We start from the raw sequence: 25914 nt of genomic DNA, 5'->3' as shown, positions 1-25914 counted from the left end.
CCGTGTCCTAACTCACACCCAGTCCCATTCACCCATCACTCCCTGTGCTCACTGCCCCATGCCCTAACTCACACCCAGTCCCATTCACCCATCACCCCCTGTGCTCACTGCCCCGTGTCCTAACTCACACCCAGTCCCGTTCACCCATCACCCCGTGCTCACTGCCCCGTGTCCTAACTCTCACCCAGTCCCGTTCACCCATCACACCCTGTGCTCACTGCCCCGTGTCCTAACTCACACCCAGTCCCGTTCACCCATCACCCCCTGTGCTCACTGCCCCGTGTCCTAACTGTCACCCAGTCCCGTTCATCCATCACCCCCTGTGCTCACTGCCCCGTGTCCTAACTCACACCCAGTCCTGTTCACCCATCACCCCCTGTGCTCACTGCCCCGTGTCCTAACTCACACCCTGTCCCGTTCACACCATCACCCCCTGTGCTCACTGCCCCATGTCCTAACTCACACCCAGTCCCGCTCACCCATCACCCCCTGTTCTCACTGCCCCGTGTCCTAACTCACACCCAGTCCCCGTTCACCCATCACCCCCTGTGCTCACTGCCCCGTGTCCTAACTCACACCCAGTCCCGTTCACCCATCACTCCCTGTGCTCACTGCCCCGTGTCCTAACTCGCACCCAGTCCCGTTCACCCATCACCCCCTGTGCTCACTGCCCCGTGTCCTAACTCTCACCCAGTCCCGTTCACCCATCACCCCTGTGCTCACTGCCCCGTGTCCTAACTCTCACCCAGTCCCGTTCACCCATCACCCCCTGTGCTCACTGCCCCGTGTCCTAACTCGCACCCAGGCCCGTTCACCCATCACCCCCTGTGTTCACTGCCCCGTGTCATAACTCACACCCAGCCCCGCTCACCCATCACCCCTGTGCTCACTGCCCCGTGTCCTAACTCACACGCAGTCCCGTTCACCCATCACCCCCTGTGCTCACTGCCCCGTGTCCTAACTCACACCCAGTCCCGTTCACCCATCACCCCCTGTGCTCACTGCCCCGTGTCCTAACTCACACCCAGTCCCGCGCACCCATCACCCCTGTGCTCACTGCCCCGTGTCCTAACTCACACCCAGCCCCGTTCACCCGTCACCCCCTGTGCTCACTGCCCCGTGTCCTAACACACACCCAGTCCCATTCACCCATCACCCCCCTGTGCTCACTGCCAACATGCCCTAACTCACACCCAGTCCCGTTCACCCATCACCCCCTGTGCTCACTGCCACGTGTCCTAACACACACCCAGTCCCGTTCACCCATCACCCCCTGTGCTCACTGCCAACATGCCCTAACTCACACCCAGTCCCGTTCACCCATCACCCCCTGTGCTCACTGCCCCGTGTCCTAACACACACCCAGTCCCATTCACCCATCACCCTCTGTGCTCACTGCCCCATGCCCTAACTCACACCCAGTCCCGTTCACCCATCACCCCCTGTGCTCACTGCCCCGTGTCCTAAATCACACCCAGTCCCGTTCACCCATCACCCCGTGCTCACTGCCCCGTGTCCTAACTCTCACCCAGTCCCGTTCACACCATCACCCCCTGTGCTCACTGCCCCGTGTCCTAACTCGCACCCAGTCCCGTTCACCCATCACCCCCTGTGCTCACTGCCCCGTGTCCTAACACACACCCAGTCCCATTCACCCATCACCCCCTGTGCTCACTGCCAACATGCCCTAACTCACACCCAGTCCCGTTCACCCCATCACCCCCTGTGCTCACTGCCCCGTGTTCTAACACACACCCAGTCCCGTTCACCCATCACCCCCTGTGCTCACTGCCAACATGCCCTAACTCACACCCAGTCCCGTTCACCCATCACCCCCTGTGCTCACTGCCCCGTGTCCTAGCACACACACAGTCCCATTCACCCATCACCCTCTGTGCTCACTGCCCCATGCCCTAACTCACACCCAGTCCCGTTCACCCCATCACCCCCTGTGCTCACTGCCCCGTGTCCTAACTCACACCCAGTCCCGTTCACCCATCACCCCCGTGCTCACTGCCCCGTGTCCTAACTCTCACCCAGTCCCCGTTCACCCCATCACCCCCTGTGCTCACTGCCCCGTGTCCTAACTCGCACCCAGTCCCGTTCACCCATCACCCCCTGTGCTCACTGCCCCGTGTCCTAACTCACACCCAGTCCCGTTCACCCATCACCCCCTGTGCTCACTGCCCCGTGTCCTAACTCACACCCAGTCCCGTTCACCCATCACCCCCTGTGCTCGCTCCCCGTGTCATAACTCGCACCCAGTCCCTTTCACCCATCACCCCCTGTGCTCACTGCCCCGTGTCCTAACTCACACCCCGTCCCGTTCACCCATCACCCCCTGTGCTCACTGCCCCGTGTCCTAACTCACACCCAGTCCCGTTCACCCATCACTCCCTGTGCTCACTGCCCCGTGTCCTAACTCGCACCCAGTCCCGTTCACCCATCACCCCCTGTGCTCACTGCCCCGTGTCCTAACTCTCACCCAGTCCCGTTCACCCATCACCCCTGTGCTCACTGCCCCGTGTCCTAACTCTCACCCAGTCCCGTTCACCCATCACCCCCTGTGCTCACTGCCCCGTGTCCTAACTCGCACCCAGTCCCGTTCACCCCATCACCCCCTGTGTTCACTGCCCCGTGTCCTAACTCACACCCAGCCCCGCTCACCCATCACCCCTGTGCTCACTGCCCCGTGTCCTAACTCACACGCAGTCCCGTTCACCCATCACCCCCTGTGCTCACTGCCCCGTGTCCTAGCTCACACCCAGTCCCGTTCACCCATCACCCCCTGTGTTCACTGCCCCGTGTCCTAACTCACACCCAGTCCCGTTCACCCATCACCCCCTGTGCTCACTGCCCCGTGTCCTAACTCACACCCAGTCCCGTTCACCCATCACCCCTGTGCTCACTGCCCCGTGTCCTAACTCACACCCAGTCCCGTTCACCCATCACCCCCTGTGCTCACTGCCCCGTGTCCTAACTCACACCCAGTCCCATTCACCCGTCACCCCCTGTGCTCACTGCCCCGTGTCCTAACTCACACCCAGTCCCGCTCACCCATCACCCCTGTGCTCACTGCCCCGTGTCCTAACTCACACCCAGTCCCGTTCACCCATCGCCCCCTGTGCTCACTGCCCCGTGTCCGAACTCACACCCAGTCCCGTTCACCCATCACCCCCTGTGCTCACTGCCCCGTGTCCTAACTCACACCCAGTCCCGTTCACCCATCACCCCCTGTGCTCACTGCCCCGTGTCTTAACTCACACCCAGTCCCGTTCACCCATCACCCCCTGTGCTCACTGCCCCGTTTCCTAACTCACACCCAGTCCCGTTCACCCATCACCCCCTGTGCTCGCTGCCCCGTGTCCTAACTCACACCCAGTCCCGTTCACCCATCACCCCCTGTGCTCACTGCCCCGTGTCCTAACACACACCCAGTCCCATTCACCCATCACCCCCTGTGCTCACTGCCCCATGCCCTAACTCACACCCAGTCCCGTTCACCCATCACCCCCTGTGCTCACTGCCCCGTGTCCTAACTCACACCCAGTCCCGTTCACCCATCACCCCGTGCTCACTGCCCCGTGTCCTAACTCTCACCCAGTCCCGTTCACCCATCACCCCCTGCGCTCACTGCCCCGTGTCCTAACTCACACCCAGTCCCGTTCACCCATCACCCCCTGCGCTCACTGCCCCGTGTCCTAACTCACACCCAGTCCCGTTCACCCATCACCCACTGTGCTCACTGCCCCGTGTCCTAACTCACACCCAGTCCCGTTCACCCATCACCCCCTGTGCTCACTGCCCCGTGTCCTAACTCACACCCAGTCCCGTTCACCCATCACTCCCTGTGCTCACTGCCCCGTGTCCTAACTCGCACCCAGTCCCGTTCACCCATCACCCCCTGTGCTCACTGCCCCGTGTCCTAACTCTCACCCAGTCCCGTTCACCCATCACCCCTGTGCTCACTGCCCCGTGTCCTAACTCTCACCCAGTCCCGTTCACCCATCACCCCCTGTGCTCACTGCCCCGTGTCCTAACTCGCACCCAGTCCCGTTCACCCATCACCCCCTGTGTTCACTGCCCCGTGTCCTAACTCACACCCAGCCCCGCTCACCCATCACCCCTGTGCTCACTGCCCCGTGTCCTAACTCACACGCAGTCCCGTTCACCCATCACCCCCTGTGCTCACTGCCCCGTGTCCTAACTCACACCCAGTCCCGTTCACCCATCACCCCCTGTGCTCACTGCCCCGTGTCCTAACTCACACCCAGTCCCGCTCACCCATCACCCCTGTGCTCACTGCCCCGTGTCCTAACTCACACCCAGTCCCGTTCACCCATCACCCCCTGTGCTCACTGCCCCGTGTCCTAACTCACACCCAGTCCCGTTCACCCATCACGCTGTGCTCACTGCCCCGTGCCTAGCTCACACCCAGTCCCGTTCACCCATCACCCCCTGTGCTCACTGCCCCGTGTCCTAACTCACACCCAGCCCCGTTCACCCATCACCCCCTGTGCTCACTGCCCCGTGACCTAACACACACCCAGTCCCGTTCACCCATCACCCCCTGTGCTCACTGCCAACATGCCCTAACTCACACCCAGTCCCGTTCACCCATCACCCGCTGTGCTCAATGCCCCGTGTCCTAACACACACCCAGTCCCGTTCACCCATCACCCCCTGTGCTCACTGCCCCGTGTCCTACCTCGCACCCAGTCCCGTTCACCCATCACCCCCTGTGCTCACAGCCCCGTGTCCTAACTCACACCCAGTCCCGTTCACCCATCACCCCCTGTGCTCACTGCCCCGTGTCCTAACTCACACCCAGTACCGTTCACCCATCACCCCGTGCTCACTGCCCCGTGTCCTAACTCACACCCAGTCCCGTTCACCCATCACCCGCTGTGCTCAATGCCCCGTGTCCTAACTCACACCCAGTCCCGTTCACCCATCACCCCCAGTGCTCACTGCCCCGTGTCCTAACTCACACCCAGTCCCGTTCACCCATCACCCCCTGTGCTCGCTCCCCGTGTCATAACTCGCACCCAGTCCCATTCACCCATCACCCCCTGTGCTCACTGCCCCGTGTCCTAACTCACACCCAGTCCCGTTCACCCATCACCCCCTGTGCTCACTGCCCCGTGTCCTAACTCACACCCAGTCCCGTTCACCCATTACCCCCTGTGCTCACTGCCCCGTGTCCTAACTCACACCCAGTCCCGTTCACCCATCACCCCCTGTGCTCACTGCCCCGTGTCTTAACTCACACCCAGACCCGTTCAGCCGTCACCCCCTGTGCTCACTGCCCCGTGTCCTAACTCACACCCAGTCCCGTTCACCCGTCACCCCCTGTGCTCACTGCCCCGTGTCCTAACTCACACCCAGTCCCGTTCACCCATCACCCCCTGTGCTCACTGCCCCGTGTCCTAACTCACACCCAGTCCCGTTCACCCATCACCCCCTGTGCTCACTGCCCCGTGTCCTAACTCACACCCAGTCCTGTTCACCCATCACCCCCTGTGCTCACTGCCCCGTGTCCTAACTCACACCCAGTCCCGCTCACCCATCACCCGCTGTGCTCACTGCCCCGTGTCCTAACTCGCACCCTGTCCCGTTCACCCATCACCCCCTGTGCTCACTGCCCCGTGTCCTAACTCGCACCCAGTCCCGTTCACCCATCACCCCCTGTGCTCACTGCCCCGTGTCCTAACTCACACCCAGTCCCATTCACCCATCACCCCCTGTGCTCACTGCCCCATGCCCTAACTCACACCCAGTCCCATTCACCCATCACCCCCTGTGCTCACTGCCCCGTGTCCTAACTCACACCCAGTCCCGTTCACCCATCACCCCGTGCTCACTGCCCCGTGTCCTAACTCTCACCCAGTCCCGTTCACCCATCACACCCTGTGCTCACTGCCCCGTGTCCTAACTCACACCCAGTCCCGTTCACCCATCACCCCCTGTGCTCACTGCCCCGTGTCCTAACTCTCACCCAGTCCCGTTCATCCATCACCCCCTGTGCTCACTGCCCCGTGTCCTAACTCACACCCAGTCCTGTTCACCCATCACCCCCTGTGCTCACTGCCCCGTGTCCTAACTCACACCCTGTCCCGTTCACCCATCACCCCCTGTGCTCACTGCCCCATGTCCTAACTCACACCCAGTCCCGCTCACCCATCACCCCCTGTGCTCACTGCCCCGTGTCCTAACTCACACCCAGTCCCGTTCACCCATCACCCCCTGTGCTCACTGCCCCGTGTCCTAACTCACACCCAGTCCCGTTCACCCATCACTCCCTGTGCTCACTGCCCCGTGTCCTAACTCGCACCCAGTCCCGTTCACCCATCACCCCCTGTGCTCACTGCCCCGTGTCCTAACTCTCACCCAGTCCCGTTCACCCATCACCCCTGTGCTCACTGCCCCGTGTCCTAACTCTCACCCAGTCCCGTTCACCCATCACCCCCTGTGCTCACTGCCCCGTGTCCTAACTCGCACCCAGGCCCGTTCACCCATCACCCCCTGTGTTCACTGCCCCGTGTCATAACTCACACCCAGCCCCGCTCACCCATCACCCCTGTGCTCACTGCCCCGTGTCCTAACTCACACGCAGTCCCGTTCACCCATCACCCCCTGTGCTCACTGCCCCGTGTCCTAACTCACACCCAGTCCCGTTCACCCATCACCCCCTGTGCTCACTGCCCCGTGTCCTAACTCACACCCAGTCCCGCGCACCCATCACCCCTGTGCTCACTGCCCCGTGTCCTAACTCACACCCAGTCCCGTTCACCCATCACCCCCTGTGCTCACTGCCACGTGTCCTAACACACACCCAGTCCCGTTCACCCATCACCCCGTGTGCTCACTGCCAACATGCCCTAACTCACACCCAGTCCCGTTCACCCATCACCCCCTGTGCTCACTGCCCCGTGTCCTAACACACACCCAGTCCCATTCACCCATCACCCTCTGTGCTCACTGCCCCATGCCCTAACTCACACCCAGTCCCGTTCACCCATCACCCCCTGTGCTCACTGCCCCGTGTCCTAACTCACACCCAGTCCCGTTCACCCATCACCCCGTGCTCACTGCCCCGTGTCCTAACTCTCACCCAGTCCCGTTCACCCATCACCCCCTGTGCTCACTGCCCCGTGTCCTAACTCGCACCCAGTCCCGTTCACCCATCACCCCCTGTGCTCACTGCCCCGTGTCCTAACACACACCCAGTCCCATTCACCCATCACCCCCTGTGCTCACTGCCAACATGCCCTAACTCACACCCAGTCCCGTTCACCCATCACCCCCTGTGCTCACTGCCCCGTGTTCTAACACACACCCAGTCCCGTTCACCCATCACCCCCTGTGCTCACTGCCAACATGCCCTAACTCACACCCAGTCCCGTTCACCCATCACCCCCTGTGCTCACTGCCCCGTGTCCTAGCACACACACAGTCCCATTCACCCATCACCCTCTGTGCTCACTGCCCCATGCCCTAACTCACACCCAGTCCCGTTCACCCATCACCCCCTGTGCTCACTGCCCCGTGTCCTAACTCACACCCAGTCCCGTTCACCCATCACCCCGTGCTCACTGCCCCGTGTCCTAACTCTCACCCAGTCCCGTTCACCCATCACCCCCTGTGCTCACTGCCCCGTGTCCTAACTCGCACCCAGTCCCGTTCACCCATCACCCCCTGTGCTCACTGCCCCGTGTCCTAACTCACACCCAGTCCCGTTCACCCATCACCCCCTGTGCTCACTGCCCCGTGTCCTAACTCACACCCAGTCCCGTTCACCCATCACCCCCTGTGCTCGCTCCCCGTGTCATAACTCGCACCCAGTCCCTTTCACCCATCACCCCCTGTGCTCACTGCCCCGTGTCCTAACTCACACCCAGTCCCGTTCACCCATCACCCCGTGCTCACTGCCCCGTGTATTAACTCTCACCCAGTCCCGTTCACCCATCACCCCCTGTGCTCACTGCCCCGTGTCCTAACTCGCACCCAGTCCCGTTCACCCATCACCCCCTGTGCTCACTGCCCCGTGTCCTAACTCACACCCAGTCCCGTTCCCCCATCACCCCCTGTGCTCACTGCCCCGTGTCCTAACTCACACCCAGTCCCGTTCACCCATCACCCCCTGTGCTCACTGCCCCGTGTCCTAACTCACACCCAGTCCTGTTCACCCATCACCCCCTGTGCTCACTGCCCCGTGTCCTAACTCACACCCAGTCCCGTTCATCCATCACCCCCCGTGCTCACTGCCCCGTGTCCTAACTCACACCCAGTCCCGTTCACCCATCACCCCCTGTGCTCACTGCCCCGTGTCCTAACTCACACCCAGTCCCGTTCACCCATCACCCCCTGTGCTCACTGCCCCGTGTCCTAACTCACACCCAGTCCCGTTCACCCATCACCCCTTGTGCTCACTGCCCCGTGTCCTAACTCACACCCAGTCCCGTTCACCCATCACCCCCTGTGCTCACTGCCCCGTGTCCTAACTCACACCCAGCCCCGTTCACCCATCACCCCCTGTGCTCACTGCCCCGTGTCCTAACTCACACCCAGTCCCGTTCACCCATCACCCCCTGTGCTCACTGCCCCGTGTCCTAACTCACACCCAGTCCCGTTCACTCATCACCCCCTGTGCTCACTGCCCCGTGTCCTAACTCACACCCAGTCCCGTTCACCCATCACCCCCTGTGCTCACTGCCCCGTGTCCTAACTCACACCCAGTCCCGTTCACCCATCACCCCCTATGCTCACTGCCCCGTGTCCTAACACACTCCCAGTCCCCTTCACCCATCACCCCCTGTGCTCACTGCCAACATGCCCTAACTCACACCCAGTCCCGTTCACCCATCACCCCCTGTGCTCACTGCCCCGTGTCATAACTCACACCAAGTCCCGTTCACCCATCACCCCCTGTGCTCACTGCCCCGTGTCCTAACTCACACCCAGCCCCGTTCACCCATCACCCCCTGTGCTCACTGCCCCGTCTCCTAACTCACACCCAGTCCCGTTCACTCATCACCCCCTGTGCTCACTGCCCCGTGTCGTAACTCACACCCATTCCCATTCACCCATCACCCCCAGTGCTCACTGCTCCGTGTCCTAACTCACACCCAGTCCCGTTCACCCATCACCCCCTGTGCTCACTGCCCCGTCTCCTAACTCACACCCAGTCCCGTTCACCCATCACCCCCTGTGCTCGCTCGCCGTGTCATAACTCGCACCCAGTCCCATTCACCCATCACCCCCTGTGCTCACTGCCCCGTGTCCTAACTCACACCCAGTCCCGTTCACCCATCACCCCCTGTGCTCACTGCCCCGTGTCCTAACTCACACCCAGTCCCGTTCACCCATTACCCCCTGTGCTCACTGCCCCGTGTCCTAACTCACACCCAGTCCCGTTCACCCATCACCCCCTGTGCTCACTGCCCCGTGTCTTAACTCACACCCAGACCCGTTCAGCCGTCACCCCCTGTGCTCACTGCCCCGTGTCCTAACTCACACCCAGTCCCGTTCACCCGTCACCCCCTGTGCTCACTGCCCCGTGTCCTAACTCACACCCAGTCCCGTTCACCCATCACCCCCTGTGCTCACTGCCCCGTGTCCTAACTCACACCCAGTCCCGTTCACCCATCACCCCCTGTGCTCACTGCCCCGTGTCCTAACTCACACCCAGTCCTGTTCACCCATCACCCCCTGTGCTCACTGCCCCGTGTCCTAACTCACACCCAGTCCCGCTCACCCATCACCCGCTGTGCTCACTGCCCCGTGTCCTAACTCGCACCCAGTCCCGTTCACCCATCACCCCCTGTGCTCACTGCCCCGTGTCCTAACTCGCACCCAGTCCCGTTCACCCATCACCCCCTGTGCTCACTGCCCCGTGTCCTAACTCACACCCAGTCCCATTCACCCATCACCCCCTGTGCTCACTGCCCCATGCCCTAACTCACACCCAGTCCCGTTCACCCATCACCCCCTGTGCTCACTGCCCCGTGTCCTAACTCACACCCAGTCCCGTTCACCCATCACCCCGTGCTCACTGCCCCGTGTCCTAACTCTCACCCAGTCCCGTTCACCCATCACACCCTGTGCTCACTGCCCCGTGTCCTAACTCACACCCAGTCCCGTTCACCCATCACCCCCTGTGCTCACTGCCCCGTGTCCTAACTCTCACCCAGTCCCGTTCATCCATCACCCCCTGTGCTCACTGCCCCGTGTCCTAACTCACACCCAGTCATGTTCACCCATCACCCCCTGTGCTCACTGCCCCGTGTCCTAACTCACACCCTGTCCCGTTCACCCATCACCCCCTGTGCTCACTGCCCCATGTCCTAACTCACACCCAGTCCCGTTCACCCATCACCCACTGTGTTCACTGCCCTGTGTCCCAACTCACACCCAGTCCCGCTCACCCATCACCCCCTGTGCTCACTGCCCCGTGTCCTAACTCACACCCAGTCCCGTTCACCCATCACCCCCTGTGCTCACTGCCCCGTGTCCTAACTCACACCCAGTCCCGTTCACCCATCACTCCCTGTGCTCACTGCCCCGTGTCCTAACTCGCACCCAGTCCCGTTCACCCATCACCCCCTGTGCTCACTGCCCCGTGTCCTAACTCTCACCCAGTCCCGTTCACCCATCACCCCTGTGCTCACTGCCCCGTGTCCTAACTCTCACCCAGTCCCGTTCACCCATCACCCCCTGTGCTCACTGCCCCGTGTCCTAACTCGCACCCAGGCCCGTTCACCCATCACCCCCTGTGTTCACTGCCCCGTGTCATAACTCACACCCAGCCCCGCTCACCCATCACCCCTGTGCTCACTGCCCCGTGTCCTAACTCACACGCAGTCCCGTTCACCCATCACCCCCTGTGCTCACTGCCCCGTGTCCTAACTCACACCCAGTCCCGTTCACCCATCACCCCCTGTGCTCACTGCCCCGTGTCCTAACTCACACCCAGTCCCGCTCACCCATCACCCCTGTGCTCACTGCCCCGTGTCCTAACTCACACCCAGCCCCGTTCACCCGTCACCCCCTGTGCTCACTGCCCCGTGTCCTAACACACACCCAGTCCCATTCACCCATCACCCCCTGTGCTCACTGCCAACATGCCCTAACTCACACCCAGTCCCGTTCACCCATCACCCCCTGTGCTCACTGCCCCGTGTCCTAACACACACCCAGTCCCATTCACCCATCACCCCCTGTGCTCACTGCCAACATGCCCTAACTCACACCCAGTCCCGTTCACCCATCACCCCCTGTGCTCACTGCCACGTGTCCTAACACACACCCAGTCCCGTTCACCCATCACCCCCTGTGCTCACTGCCAACATGCCCTAACTCACACCCAGTCCCGTTCACCCATCACCCCCTGTGCTCACTGCCCCGTGTCCTAACTCACACCCAGTCCCGTTCACCCATCACCCCGTGCTCACTGCCCCGTGTCCTAACTCTCACCCAGTCCCGTTCACCCAGCACCCCCTGTGCTCACTGCCCCGTGTCCTAACTCGCACCCAGTCCCGTTCACCCATCACCCCCTGTGCTCACTGCCCCGTGTCCTAACTCACACCCAGTCCCGTTCTCCCATCACCCCCTGTGCTCACTGCCCCGTGTCCTAACTCACACCCAGTCCCGTTCACCCATCACCCCCTGTGCTCGCTCCCCGTGTCATAACTCGCACCCAGTCCCTTTCACCCATCACCCCCTGTGCTCACTGCCCCGTGTCCTAACTCACACCCAGTCCCGTTCACCCATCACCCCGTGCTCACTGCCCCGTGTATTAACTCTCACCCAGTCCCGTTCACCCATCACCCCCTGTGCTCACTGCCCCGTGTCCTAACTCGCACCCAGTCCCGTTCACCCATCACCCCCTGTGCTCACTGCCCCGTGTCCTAACTCACACCCAGTCCCGTTCACCCATCACCCCCTGTGCTCACTGCCCCGTGTCCTAACTCACACCCAGTCCCGTTCACCCATCACCCCCTGTGCTCACTGCCCCGTGTCCTAACTCACACCCAGTCCTGTTCACCCATCACCCCCCTGTGCTCACTGCCCCGTGTCCTAACTCACACCCAGTCCCGTTCATCCATCACCCCCCGTGCTCACTGCCCCGTGTCCTAACTCACACCCAGTCCCGTTCACCCATCACCCCCTGTGTTCACTGCCCCGTGTCCTAACTCACACCCAGCCCCGCTCACCCATCACCCCTGTGCTCACTGCCCCGTGTCCTAACTCACACCCAGTCCCGTTCACCCATCACCCCCTGTGCTCACTGCCCCGTGTCCTAACTCACACCCAGTCCCGTTCACCCGTCACACCCTGTGCTCACTGCCCCGTGTCCTAACTCACACCCAGTCCCGCTCACCCATCACCCCTGTGCTCACTGCCCCGTGTCCTAACTCACACCCAGTCCCGTTCACCCATCGCCCCCTGTGCTTACTGCCCCGTGTCCTAACTCACACCCAGTCCCGTTCACCCATCACCCCCTGTGCTCACTGCCCCGTGTCCTAACTCACACCCAGTCCCGTTCACCCATCACCCCCTGTGCTCACTGCCCCGTGTCCTAACTCACACCCAGTCCCGTTCACCCATCACCCCTTGTGCTCACTGCCCCGTGTCCTAACTCACACCCAGTCCCGTTCACCCATCACCCCCTGTGCTCACTGCCCCGTGTCCTAACTCACACCCAGCCCCGTTCACCCATCACCCCCTGTGCTCACTGCCCCGTGTCCTAACTCACACCCAGTCCCGTTCACCCATCACCCCCTGTGCTCACTGCCCCGTGTCCTAACTCACACCCAGTCCCGTTCACTCATCACCCCCTGTGCTCACTGCCCCGTGTCCTAACTCACACCCAGTCCCGTTCACCCATCACCCCTTGTGCTCACTGCCCCGTGTCCTAACTCACACCCAGTCCCGTTCACCCATCACCCCCTGTGCTCACTGCCCCGTGTCCTAACTCACACCCAGCCCCGTTCACCCATCACCCCCTGTGCTCACTGCCCCGTGTCCTAACTCACACCCAGTCCCGTTCACCCATCACCCCCTGTGCTCACTGCCCCGTGTCCTAACTCACACCCAGTCCCGTTCACCCATCACCCCCTGTGCTCACTGCCCCGTGTCCTAACTCACACCCAGTCCCGTTCACCCATCACCCCTGTGCTCACTGCCCCGTGTCCTAACTCACACCCCTTCCCGTTCACCCATCACCCCCTATGCTCACTGCCCCGTGTCCTAACACACACCCAGTCCCCTTCACCCATCACCCCCTGTGCTCACTGCCAACATGCCCTAACTCACACCCAGTCCCGTTCACCCATCACCCCCTGTGCTCACTGCCCCGTGTCATAACTCACACCCAGTCCCGTTCACCCATCACCCCCTGTGCTCACTGCCCCGTGTCCTAACTCACACCCAGTCCCGTTCACCCATCACCCCCTGTGCTCACTGCCCCGTGCCCTAACTCACACCCAGTCCCGTTCACCCATCACCCCCTCTGCTCACTGCCCCGTGTCCTAACTCACACCCAGTCCCGTTCACCCATCACCCCCTGTGCTCACTGCCCCGTGTCCTAAATCACACCCAGTCCCGTTCACCCATCACCCCCTGTGCTCACTGCCCCGTGTCCTAACTCACACCCAGCCCCGTTCACCCATCACCCCCTGTGCTCACTGCCCCGTGTCCTAACTCACACCCAGTCCCGTTCACCCATCACCCCCTGTGCTCACTGCCCCGTGTCCTAACTCACACCCAGTCCCGTTCACCCATCACCCCCTGTGCTCACTGCCCCGTCTCCTAACTCACACCCAGTCCCGTTCACTCATCACCCCCTGTGCTCACTGCCCCGTGTCGTAACTCACACCCATTCCCATTCACCCATCACCCCCTGTGCTCACTGCCCCGTGTCCTAACTCACACCCAGTCCCGTTCACCCATCACCCCCTGTGCTCACAGCCCCGTGTCCTAACTCACACCCAATCCCGTTCACCCATCACCCCCTGTGCTCACTGCCCCGTCTCCTAACACACACCCAGTCCCGTTCACCCATCACCCCCTGTGCTCACTGCCCCGTCTCCTAACTCACACCCAGTCCCGTTCACCCTTCACCCCCTGTGCTCACTGCCCCGTGTCCTAACTCACACCCAGTCCCGTTCACCCATCACCCCCTGTGCTCAATGCCCCGTGTCCTAACTCACACCCAGTCCCGTTCACTCATCACCCCCTGTGCTCACTGCCCCGTGTCCTAACTCACACCCAGTCCCGTTCACTCATCACCCCCTGTGCTCACTGCCCCGTGTCCTAACTCACACCCAGTCCCATTCACCCATCACCCCCTGTGCTCACTGCCCCGTGTCCTAACTCACACCCAGTCCCGTTCACCCATCACCCCCTGTGCTCACTGCCCCGTGTCCTAACTCACACCCAGTCCCGTTCACCCATCACCCCCTGTGCTCACTGCCCCGTGTCCTAACTCACACCCAGTCCCGTTCACCCATCACCCCCTGTGCTCACTGCCCCGTGCCCTAACTCACACCCAGTCCCGTTCACCCATCACCCCCTGTGCTCACTGCCCCGTGTCCTAACTCACACCCAGTCCCGTTCACCCATCACCCCCTGTGCTCACTGCCCCGTGTCCTAACTCACACCCAGTCCCGTTCACCCATCACCCCCTGTGTTCACTGCCCCGTGTCCTAACTCACACCCAGCCCCGTTCACCCATCACCCCCTGTGCTCACTGCCCCGTGTCCTAACTCACACCCAGTCCCGTTCACCCATCACCCCCTGTGCTCACTGCCCCGTGTCCTAACTCACACCCAGTCCCGTTCACCCATCACCCCCTGTGCTCACTGCCCCGTGTCCTAACTCACACCCAGTCCCGTTCACCCATCACCCCCTGTGCTCACTGCCCCGTGTCCTAACTCACACCCAGCCCCGTTCACCCATCACCCCCTGTGCTCACTGCCCCGTGTCCTAACTCACACCCAGTCCCGTTCACCCATCACCCCCTGTGCTCACTGCCCCGTGTCCTAACTCACACCCAGTCCCGTTCACCCATCACCCCCTGTGCTCACTGCCCCGTCTCCTAACTCACACCCAGTCCCGTTCACTCATCACCCCCTGTGCTCACTGCCCCGTGTCGTAACTCACACCCATTCCCATTCACCCATCACCCCCTGTGCTCACTGCCCCGTGTCCTAACTCACACCCAGTCCCGTTCACCCATCACCCCCTGTGCTCACAGCCCCGTGTCCTAACTCACACCCAATCCCGTTCACCCATCACCCCCTGTGCTCACTGCCCCGTCTCCTAACACACACCCAGTCCCGTTCACCCATCACCCCCTGTGCTCACTGCCCCGTCTCCTAACTCACACCCAGTCCCGTTCACCCTTCACCCCCTGTGCTCACTGCCCCGTGTCCTAACTCACACCCAGTCCCGTTCACCCATCACCCCCTGTGCTCAATGCCCCGTGTCCTAACTCACACCCAGTCCCGTTCACTCATCACCCCCTGTGCTCACTGCCCCGTGTCCTAACTCACACCCAGTCCCGTTCACTCATCACCCCCTGTGCTCACTGCCCCGTGTCCTAACTCACACCCAGTCCCATTCACCCATCACCCCCTGTGCTCACTGCCCCGTGTCCTAACTCACACCCAGTCCCGTTCACCCATCACCCCCTGTGCTCACTGCCCCGTGTCCTAACTCACACCCAGTCCCGTTCACCCATCACCCCCTGTGCTCACTGCCCCGTGTCCTAACTCACACCCAGTCCCGTTCACCCATCACCCCCTGTGCTCACTGCCCCGTGCCCTAACTCACACCCAGTCCCGTTCACCCATCACCCCCTGTGCTCACTGCCCCGTGTCCTAACTCACACCCAGTCCCGTTCACCCATCACCCCCTGTGCTCACTGCCCCGTGTCCTAACTCACACCCAGTCCCGTTCACCCATCACCCCCTGTGTTCACTGCCCCGTGTCCTAACTCACACCCAGCCCCGTTCACCCATCACCCCCTGTGCTCACTGCCCCGTGTCCTAACTCACACCCAGTCCCGTTCACCCATCACCCCCTGTGCTCACTGCCCCGTGTCCTAACTCACACCCAGTCCCGTTCACCCATCACCCCCTGTGCTCACTGCCCCGTCTCCTAACTCACACCCAGTCCCGTTCACTCATCACCCCCTGTGCTCACTGCCCCGTGTCGTAACTCACACCCATTCCCATTCACCCATCACCCCCTGTGCTCACTGCCCCGTGTCCTAACTCACACCCAGTCCCGTTCACCCATCACCCCCTGTGCTCACAGCCCCGTGTCCTAACTCACACCCAGTCCCGTTCACCCATCACCCCCTGTGCTCACTGCCCCGTGTCCTAACACACACCCAGTCCCGTTCACCCATCACCCCCTGTGCTCACTGCCCCGTCTCCTAACTCACACCCAGTCCCGTTCACCCTTCACCCCCTGTGCTCACTGCCCCGTGTCCTAACTCACACCCAGTCCCGTTCACCCATCACCCCCTGTGCTCAATGCCCCGTGTCCTAACTCACACCCAGTCCCGTTCACTCATCACCCCCTGTGCTCACTGCCCCGTGTCCTAACTCACACCCAGTCCCGATCACTCATCACCCCCTGTGCTCACTGCCCCGTGTCCTAACTCACACCCAGTCCCATTCACCCATCACCCCCTGTGCTCACTGCCCCGTGTCCTAACTCACACCCAGTCCCGTTCACCCATCACCCCCTGTGCTCACTGCCCCGTGTCCTAACTCACACCCAGTCCCGTTCACCCATCACCGCTGTGCTCACTGCCCCGTGTCCTAACTCACACCCAGTCCCGTTCACCCATCACCCCCTCTGCTCACTGCCCCGTGTCCTAACTCACACCCAGTCCCGTTCACCCATCACCCCCTGTGCTCACTGCCCCGTGTCCTAACTCACACCCAGTCCCGTTCACCCATCACCGCTGTGCTCACTGCCCCGTGTCCTAACTCACACCCAGTCCCGTTCACCCATCACCCCTTGTGCTCACTGCCCCGTGTCCTAACTCACACCCAGTCCCGTTCACAATCACAATTCACAATTCAAATCGCTTTATTGGCATGATAAGTTACATCTTATGTTGCCAAAGCATCAAAATACATTTATGGTTTAGCACATAAACGCAGTTCCATTCATACAGTGTATAAACAGGTATATCCCTGAGTGTATAAATATACATTCGCATTGTTTATATATATTCTTTTCTTAGTTTACTGGTTGTCCCTCTGTTCATGGCAAGCTGTAACATAGTGTGCCGCCAGTGTTATACAGCTTCTCTCCTCTCCTAGTAGGAATGGGAGTTTTTGGTTGTCATTCAGATTTCTGAAATCAGGGCATATTTGTGAGAATTTTTGGCAGAAATTCTCCCTGATGCCCTGATATTTTCCACAAGCTGTGAGGAAGTGCATCTCTGTCTCCACCACTCCCTGACTGCAGTGAGAGCATATCCTGTCCTCTCTTGGCAGCCTGGTCTGCCTGTGTCTGCCTTTTTCGATCGCTAGGCTATGTTCGCTAAGTCTGTACCTTGTCAAGGTTCTTCTCAGTTTGTTATCCTTTACCATGGTCAGGTAATCAGCTATGTTGTATTGTCTGTTTAGGGCCAAGTAGCAATTGAGTTTGCTTTGGGTTATTGTTGTTTCTGCCCAATATGTCAGATATTTTTCCTTTTGCTTAGCGACGATTGTGTTGGGTCGACTTCTTTGTGTTACCCTGTCACTGTCCTGGGGCTGCTTATTGTTCGTATTGTTAGTAGTTACTTCACTGAGTCCCAGGACTAGTTGACTCAGGACCCGTGTCCTAACTCACACCCAGTCCCGTTCTCCCATCACCCCCTGTGCTCACTGGCCTGTGTCCTAACTCACACCCAGTCCCGTTCAACCGTCACCCCCTGAGCTCACTGCCCCGTGTCCTAACTCACTCCCAGTCCCGTTCACCCAACACCCCCTGTGCTCACTGCCCCGTGTCCTAACTCACACCCAGTCCCGTTCACCCATCACCCCCTGTGTTCACTGCCCCGTGTCCTAACTCACACCCAGACCCGTTCACCCATCACCCCCTGTGCTCACTGCCCCGTGTCCTAACTCACAGCCAGTCCCGTTCACCCATCACCCCTGTGCTCACTGCCCCGTGTCCTAACTCACACCCAGTCCCGTTCACCCATCACCCCCTGTGCTCACTGCCCCGTGTCCTAACTCACACCGAGTCCCGTTCACCCATCACCCTCTGTGCTCACTGCCCCGTGTCCTAACTCACACCCAGTCCCGCTCACCCATCACCCCTGTGCTCACTGCCCCGTGTCCTAACTCGCACCCAGTCCCGTTCACCCATCACCCCCTGTGCTCACTGCCCCGTGTCCTAACTCACACCCAGTCCCGTTCACCCATCACCCCCTGTGCTCACTGCCCCGTGTCCTAACTCACACCCAGTCCCGTTCACCCATCACCCCCTGTGCTCGCTCCCCGTGTCATAACTCGCACCCAGTCCCTTTCACCCATCACCCCCTGTGCTCACTGCCCCGTGTCCTAACTCACACCCAGTCCCGTTCACCCATCACCCCGTGCTCACTGCCCCGTGTATTAACTCTCACCCAGTCCCGTTCACCCATCACCCCCTGTGCTCACTGCCCCGTGTCCTAACTCGCACCCAGTCCCGTTCACCCATCACCCCCTGTGCTCACTGCCCCGTGTCCTAACTCACACCCAGTCCCGTTCACCCATCACCCCCTGTGCTCACTGCCCCGTGTCCTAACTCACACCCAGTCCCGTTCACCCATCACCCCCTGTGCTCACTGCCCCGTGTCCTAACTCACACCCAGTCCTGTTCACCCATCACCCCCTGTGCTCACTGCCCCGTGTCCTAACTCACACCCAGTCCCGTTCATCCATCACCCCCCGTGCTCACTGCCCCGTGTCCTAACTCACACCCAGTCCCGTTCACCCATCACCCCCTGTGTTCACTGCCCCGTGTCCTAACTCACACCCAGCCCCGCTCACCCATCACCCCTGTGCTCACTGCCCCGTGTCCTAACTCACACCCAGTCCCGTTCACCCATCACCCCCTGTGCTCACTGCCCCGTGTCCTAACTCACACCCAGTCCCGTTCACCCGTCACACCCTGTGCTCACTGCCCCGTGTCCTAACTCACACCCAGTCCCGCTCACCCATCACCCCTGTGCTCACTGCCCCGTGTCCTAACTCACACCCAGTCCCGTTCACCCATCGCCCCCTGTGCTTACTGCCCCGTGTCCTAACTCACACCCAGTCCCGTTCACCCATCACCCCCTGTGCTCACTGCCCCGTGTCCTAACTCACACCCAGTCCCGTTCACCCATCACCCCCTGTGCTCACTGCCCCGTGTCCTAACTCACACCCAGTCCCGTTCACCCATCACCCCTTGTGCTCACTGCCCCGTGTCCTAACTCACACCCAGTCCCGTTCACCCATCACCCCCTGTGCTCACTGCCCCGTGTCCTAACTCACACCCAGCCCCGTTCACCCATCACCCCCTGTGCTCACTGCCCCGTGTCCTAACTCACACCCAGTCCCGTTCACCCATCACCCCCTGTGCTCACTGCCCCGTGTCCTAACTCACACCCAGTCCCGTTCACTCATCACCCCCTGTGCTCACTGCCCCGTGTCCTAACTCACACCCAGTCCCGTTCACCCATCACCCCTTGTGCTCACTGCCCCGTGTCCTAACTCACACCCAGTCCCGTTCACCCATCACCCCCTGTGCTCACTGCCCCGTGTCCTAACTCACACCCAGCCCCGTTCACCCATCACCCCCTGTGCTCACTGCCCCGTGTCCTAACTCACACCCAGTCCCGTTCACCCATCACCCCCTGTGCTCACTGCCCCGTGTCCTAACTCACACCCAGTCCCGTTCACCCATCACCCCCTGTGCTCACTGCCCCGTGTCCTAACTCACACCCAGTCCCGTTCACCCATCACCCCTGTGCTCACTGCCCCGTGTCCTAACTCACACCCAGTCCCGTTCACCCATCACCCCCTATGCTCACTGCCCCGTGTCCTAACACACACCCAGTCCCCTTCACCCATCACCCCCTGTGCTCACTGCCAACATGCCCTAACTCACACCCAGTCCCGTTCACCCATCACCCCCTGTGCTCACTGCCCCGTGTCATAACTCACACCCAGTCCCGTTCACCCATCACCCCCTGTGCTCACTGCCCCGTGTCCTAACTCACACCCAGTCCCGTTCACCCATCACCCCCTGTGCTCACTGCCCCGTGCCCTAACTCACACCCAGTCCCGTTCACCCATCACCCCCTCTGCTCACTGCCCCGTGTCCTAACTCACACCCAGTCCCGTTCACCCATCACCCCCTGTGCTCACTGCCCCGTGTCCTAACTCACACCCAGTCCCGTTCACCCATCACCCCCTGTGCTCACTGCCCCGTGTCCTAACTCACACCCAGCCCCGTTCACCCATCACCCCCTGTGCTCACTGCCCCGTGTCCTAACTCACACCCAGTCCCGTTCACCCATCACCCCCTGTGCTCACTGCCCCGTGTCCTAACTCACACCCAGTCCCGTTCACCCATCACCCCCTGTGCTCACTGCCCCGTCTCCTAACTCACACCCAGTCCCGTTCACTCATCACCCCCTGTGCTCACTGCCCCGTGTCGTAACTCACACCCATTCCCATTCACCCATCACCCCCTGTGCTCACTGCCCCGTGTCCTAACTCACACCCAGTCCCGTTCACCCATCACCCCCTGTGCTCACAGCCCCGTGTCCTAACTCACACCCAATCCCGTTCACCCATCACCCCCTGTGCTCACTGCCCCGTGTCCTAACACACACCCAGTCCCGTTCACCCATCACCCCCTGTGCTCACTGACCCGTCTCCTAACTCACACCCAGTCCCGTTCACCCTTCACCCCCTGTGCTCACTGCCCCGTGTCCTAACTCACACCCAGTCCCGTTCACCCATCACCCCCTGTGCTCAATGCCCCGTGTCCTAACTCACACCCAGTCCCGTTCACTCATCACCCCCTGTGCTCACTGCCCCGTGTCCTAACTCACACCCAGTCCCGTTCACTCATCACCCCCTGTGCTCACTGCCCCGTGTCCTAACTCACACCCAGTCCCATTCACCCATCACCCCCTGTGCTCACTGCCCCGTGTCCTAACTCACACCCAGTCCCGTTCACCCATCACCCCCTGTGCTCACTGCCCCGTGTCCTAACTCACACCCAGTCCCGTTCACCCATCACCCCCTGTGCTCACTGCCCCGTGTCCTAACTCACACCCAGTCCCGTTCACCCATCACCCCCTGTGCTCACTGCCCCGTGCCCTAACTCACACCCAGTCCCGTTCACCCATCACCCCCTGTGCTCACTGCCCCGTGTCCTAACTCACACCCAGTCCCGTTCACCCATCACCCCCTGTGCTCACTGCCCCGTGTCCTAACTCACACCCAGTCCCGTTCACCCATCACCCCCTGTGTTCACTGCCCCGTGTCCTAACTCACACCCAGCCCCGTTCACCCATCACCCCCTGTGCTCACTGCCCCGTGTCCTAACTCACACCCAGTCCCGTTCACCCATCACCCCCTGTGCTCACTGCCCCGGGTCCTAACTCACACCCAGTCCCGTTCACCCATCACCCCCTGTGCTCACTGCCCCGTCTCCTAACTCACACCCAGTCCCGTTCACTCATCACCCCCTGTGCTCACTGCCCCGTGTCGTAACTCACACCCATTCCCATTCACCCATCACCCCCTGTGCTCACTGCCCCGTGTCCTAACTCACACCCAGTCCCGTTCACCCATCACCCCCTGTGCTCACAGCCCCGTGTCCTAACTCACACCCAGTCCCGTTCACCCATCACCCCCTGTGCTCACTGCCCCGTGTCCTAACACACACCCAGTCCCGTTCACCCATCACCCCCTGTGCTCACTGCCCCGTCTCCTAACTCACACCCAGTCCCGTTCACCCTTCACCCCCTGTGCTCACTGCCCCATGTCCTAACTCACACCCAGTCCCGTTCACCCATCACCCCCTGTGCTCAATGCCCCGTGTCCTAACTCACACCCAGTCCCGTTCACTCATCACCCCCTGTGCTCACTGCCCCGTGTCCTAACTCACACCCAGTCCCGATCACTCATCACCCCCTGTGCTCACTGCCCCGTGTCCTAACTCACACCCAGTCCCATTCACCCATCACCCCCTGTGCTCACTGCCCCGTGTCCTAACTCACACCCAGTCCCGTTCACCCATCACCCCCTGTGCTCACTGCCCCGTGTCCTAACTCACACCCAGTCCCGTTCACCCATCACCGCTGTGCTCACTGCCCCGTGTCCTAACTCACACCCAGTCCCGTTCACCCATCACCCCCTCTGCTCACTGCCCCGTGTCCTAACTCACACCCAGTCCCGTTCACCCATCACCCCCTGTGCTCACTGCCCCGTGTCCTAACTCACACCCAGTCCCGTTCACCCATCACCGCTGTGCTCACTGCCCCGTGTCCTAACTCACACCCAGTCCCGTTCACCCATCACCCCTTGTGCTCACTGCCCCGTGTCCTAACTCACACCCAGTCCCGTTCACAATCACAATTCACAATTCAAATCGCTTTATTGGCATGATAAGTTACATCTTATGTTGCCAAAGCATCAAAATACATTTATGGTTTAGCACATAAACGCAGTTCCATTCATACAGTGTATAAACAGGTATATCCCTGAGTGTATAAATATACATTCGCATTGTTTATATATATTCTTTTCTTAGTTTACTGGTTGTCCCTCTGTTCATGGCAAGCTGTAACATAGTGTGCCGCCAGTGTTATACAGCTTCTCTCCTCTCCTAGTAGGAATGGGAGTTTTTGGTTGTCATTCAGATTTCTGAAATCAGGGCATATTTGTGAGAATTTTTGGCAGAAATTCTCCCTGATGCCCTGATATTTTCCACAAGCTGTGAGGAAGTGCATCTCTGTCTCCACCACTCCCTGACTGCAGTGAGAGCATATCCTGTCCTCTCTTGGCAGCCTGGTCTGCCTGTGTCTGCCTTTTTCGATCGCTAGGCTATGTTCGCTAAGTCTGTACCTTGTCAAGGTTCTTCTCAGTTTGTTATCCTTTACCATGGTCAGGTAATCAGCTATGTTGTATTGTCTGTTTAGGGCCAAGTAGCAATTGAGTTTGCTTTGGGTTATTGTTGTTTCTGCCCAATATGTCAGATATTTTTCCTTTTGCTTAGCGACGATTGTGTTGGGTCGACTTCTTTGTGTTACCCTGTCACTGTCCTGGGGCTGCTTATTGTTCGTATTGTTAGTAGTTACTTCACTGAGTCCCAGGACTAGTTGACTCAGGACCCGTGTCCTAACTCACACCCAGTCCCGTTCTCCCATCACCCCCTGTGCTCACTGGCCTGTGTCCTAACTCACACCCAGTCCCGTTCAACCGTCACCCCCTGAGCTCACTGCCCCGTGTCCTAACTCACTCCCAGTCCCGTTCACCCAACACCCCCTGTGCTCACTGCCCCGTGTCCTAACTCACACCCAGTCCCGTTCACCCATCACCCCCTGTGTTCACTGCCCCGTGTCCTAACTCACACCCAGACCCGTTCACCCATCACCCCCTGTGCTCACTGCCCCGTGTCCTAACTCACAGCCAGTCCCGTTCACCCATCACCCCTGTGCTCACTGCCCCGTGTCCTAACTCACACCCAGTCCCGTTCACCCATCACCCCCTGTGCTCACTGCCCCGTGTCCTAACTCACACCGAGTCCCGTTCACCCATCACCCTCTGTGCTCACTGCCCCGTGTCCTAACTCACACCCAGTCCCGCTCACCCATCACCCCTGTGCTCACTGCCCCGTGTCCTAACTCACACCCAGTCCCGTTCACCCATCGCCCCCTGTGCTCACTGCCCCGTGTCCGAACTCACACCCAGTCCCGTTCACCTATCACCCCCTGTGCTCACTGCCCCGTGTCCTAACTCACACCCAGTCCTGTCCACCCATCACCCCCTGTGCTCACTGCCCCGTGTCTTAACTCACACCCAGTCCCGTTCACCCATCACCCCCTGTGCTCACTGCCCCGTTTCCTAACTCACACCCAGTCCCGTTCACCCATCACCCCCTGTGCTCGCTGCCCCGTGTCCTAACTCACACCCAGTCCCGTTCACCCATCACCCCCTGTGCTCCCTGCCCCGTGTCCTAACTCACACCCAGTCCCGTTCACCCATCACCCCCTGTGCTCACTGCCCCGTGTCCTAACTCACACCCAGTCCCGTTCACCCATCACCCCCTGTACTCACTGCCCCGTGTCCTAACTCACACCCAGTCCCGTTCACCCATCACCCCCTGTGCTCACTGCCCCGTGTCCTAACTCACACCCAGTCCCGTTCACCCATCACCCACTGTGCTCACTGCCCCGTGTCCTAACTCACACCAAGTCCCGTTCACCCATCACCCCCTGTACTCACTGCCCCGTGTCCTAACTCACACCCAGTCCCGTTCACCCATCACCCCCTGTACTCACTGCCCCGTGTCCTAACTCACACCCAGCCCCGTTCACCCATCACCCCCTGTGCTCACTGCACCGTGTCCTAACTCACACCCAGTCCCGTTCACCCATCACCCCCTGTGCTCACTGCCCCGTGTCCTAACTCACACCGAGTCCCGTTCACCCATCACCCCCTGTGCTCACTGCCCCGTGTCCTAACTCACACCCAGTCCCGTTCACCCATCACCCACTGTGCTCACTGCCCCGTGTCCTAATTCACACCCAGTCCCATTCACCCATCACCCCCTGTGCTCACTGCCCCGTGTCCTAACTCACACCCGTCCCGTTCACCCATCATCCCCTGTGCTCACTGCCCCGTGTCCTAACTCACACCCGGTCCCGTTCACCCATCACCCCCTGTGCTCACTGCCAACATGCCCCAACTCACACCCAGTCCCGTTCACCCATCACCCCCTGTGCTCACTGCACCGTGTCCTAACTCACACCCAGTCCCGTTCACCCATCACCCCCTGTGCTCACTGCCCCGTGTCCTAACTCACACCCAGTCCCGTTCACCCATCACCCCCTGTGCTCACTGCCCCGTGTCCTAACTCACACCCAGTCCCGTTCTCCCATCACCCCCTGTGCTCACTGGCCTGTGTCCTAACTCACACCCAGTCCCGTTCACCCATCACCCCCTGTGCTCACTGCCCCGTGTCCTAACTCACACCCAGTCCCGTTCACCCATCACCCCCTGTGCTCGCTGCCCCGTGTCCTAACTCACACCCAGTCCCGTTCACCCATCACCCACTGTGCTCGCTGCCCCGTGTCCTAACTCACACCCAGTCCCGTTCACCCATCACCCCCTGTGCTCACTGCCCCGTGTCCTAACTCACACCCAGTCCCGTTCACCCATCACCCCCTGTGCTCACTGCCCCGTGTCCTAACTCGCACCCAATCCCGTTCACCCCTCATCCCCTGTGCTCACTGCCCCGTGTCCTAACTCGCACCCAGTCCCGTTCTCCCATCACCCCCTGTGCTCACTGCCCCGTGTCCTAACTCACACCCTGTCCCGTTCACCCATCACCCCCTGTGCTCACTGCCCCGTGCCCTAACTCACACCCAGTCCCGTTCACCCATCACCCCCTGTGCTCACTGCCCCGTGTCCTAACTCACACCCAGTCCCGTTCACCCATCACCCCTGTGCTCACTGCCCCGTGTCCTAACTCACACCCAGTCCCGTTCACCCATCACCCCCTGTGCTCACTGCCTCGTGTCCTAACTCACACCCAGTCCCGTTCACCCATCACCCCCTGTACTCACTGCCCCGTGTCCTAACTCACACCCAGTCCCGTTCACCCATCCCCCCTATGCTCACTGCCCCGTGT

This window comes from Somniosus microcephalus, chromosome 3 (genome assembly GCF_052327205.1).
Source record: "Somniosus microcephalus isolate GS21.2 chromosome 3, FLI_Smic_1.0, whole genome shotgun sequence".
Lineage (NCBI taxonomy): Eukaryota > Metazoa > Chordata > Chondrichthyes > Squaliformes > Somniosidae > Somniosus > Somniosus microcephalus.
The sequence above is the reverse complement of the archived record's forward strand: the minus strand, read 5'-3'. Positions refer to the sequence as shown.